This window comes from Haematobia irritans, chromosome 1, assembly GCF_050003625.1.
Source record: "Haematobia irritans isolate KBUSLIRL chromosome 1, ASM5000362v1, whole genome shotgun sequence".
NCBI lineage: Eukaryota > Metazoa > Arthropoda > Insecta > Diptera > Muscidae > Haematobia > Haematobia irritans.
In genome coordinates, this window is record NC_134397.1 from 118,737,705 (window position 1) to 118,739,687 (window position 1,983).

Genomic DNA, 1,983 nt, shown 5'->3' on the forward strand with positions numbered 1-1,983 from the left:
AAATGTCTCCAATCACGAAAATGATAGTATCAATCACCCATTATGATTGAAAACCAACACGATTTTCAATTAAAAATGTAATTGACTTTTGTCACGGAATCAATTAATTGTGTGATTGAATCAATTAAAAACGTGATTGATTTATAACATAGAATTCAATCACAGTTTTAATTGAATCAATTAAAATTTTAATTAATTTCGCGACAAAAATCAATCAACTATTTGATTCATACAATTAAATAATTGATTGAAATTGGCTACAAATTTCGATCAAAAAATTTATATATTGCGACCCCAACATCGCATTTAGTTTTTTTCTTTTGAAATAAAAGAAAATATGTGTTTCTTATAAAACATATTTAATATTTTATTATTTTTTGAATTATGCAATAGACAAATAAATTTGGTTCTTGTCATTTGTGTTTTGTTCTAGCATAACTTACACATACAATTACTATCAATAACAACTATAGGGTGAAAAAATAAACTATATAACATGTAGATGCGCCTAGATTTCCAATAAATCAGCAGCCTGTAAGCTAAATTAGCTTTTCTGAAAATAAACAGAATAATTCGAATTTTATTTTGTTCAATTAAAAGTTAATTTTGTTAAACATTACCTGCATAGAATATCAATTTCAATTCTTAGTTCCAGGTTACAGATTTATAATCTTCTTTTGCAGTTGTAGTCTTTTAGCATAAAAAGGTGTGTTAAGGAGCTCGGTAATTTAATTCCTTTCCAAAATGTCCACACATTGAAATCGTCTATTAAAATTTGAACCAATCAAAGACAAAAATAATGGGAAAGCAATGTAATATTTGGTATTATATTGATGATAACTTGCAAATTCTGGAAATAGAAAAAAATATAAATGGAAAATACATATTTTTATTATTTTCGGATATTTTTCATATTTTTAAATGCAAAAGAAATAACTTTTTAACCATTACATAATTCAGCTCATTAGTTTATATATCAGATATACTGCTCTCTACTGGGGTTCAAACTGAAAAAGGCAGGTAAAACAAAAATTAATTTAATGCCAACGCTACTTCGCAACTTGAAGGTGAATCTTCCAACAAACCCATACCATTCTTGGTTTTAAGAAAACTAGGAGTGAAAAAAATTTATAATTTTAAAAGATCAATACGGTACCCACCTTTTGATTGCAAACATATTCTTATATATTTGACAAAATTATGGAGTTGATGGGATTGATTGGTCCATTCCACGAAATAAAATTGGGCACTAAAAGAAATGAATAAAAAATATATTATTTTATTCAGTTTAATGTAAACAGGCTTCAATGGAAAACGGTATTCACATTTCATAATTTCTTACCTTCAATAAACGTAGATTGTTTTCCATTTTACAATACCACAAAAAGCAAACACAGGTAATTTCAAATGCATTCTGTCATATATTTTTCAAACCTTTACCACGTGGCCATTTATTGTTGCACACTTTATTTATTTAAACCCTTTGCTATGATTTGTTGTTGCGTTCAAAATATTTATGCATACATTTTGAATGCAGCAGATAGAATGTCGCCAATCATGTTTTCAATTTACGCGAAAAACAAAAACCCAACCGTTCGTTATGAGTTACTTCAACAGACTGATCTCTCCATCATACCTTGTTGAATAAATACCCATTCTCTTGTTCTCTTTTCGCTCTTTCCATTGCTCAAAATTATTCAATTTCAATCACAAAGGGGGTTGGATCAATCACATGTGTAATTGGAAACGGAAAAATTTTCAATCACGTTTGTAATTGAAAATTATTTCCGAATTGATTAACTAATTGATTGAATCAATTAATATTTTAATTGGAAAGGTAACAAATATCAATCATTTTTTAATTGGTTTTTATTCAGATTTGATTAAATAATTAATTGAATCAATTAACATATTAATTGAATAAGTTTCCAAATTCAATTAAGTGTTTAATTGAAAAAAAATTGGTTATAATTTTTTGTGTGT

General features: G+C 26.8%; 1 long non-coding RNA gene across 1 annotated transcript; it reads right to left on the reverse strand.

The window, feature by feature from the left end:
• Positions 1–712: 712 nt before the first annotated feature.
• On the reverse strand, positions 713–1,371 carry LOC142241591 (uncharacterized). Its single transcript, XR_012723711.1, has 4 exons — positions 1,343–1,371; positions 1,161–1,249; positions 952–1,007; positions 713–850 (listed from the first exon to the last, which is right to left on the reverse strand). It is a non-coding gene; the product is annotated as an uncharacterized LOC142241591 (long non-coding RNA).
• Positions 1,372–1,983: the final 612 nt, after the last annotated feature.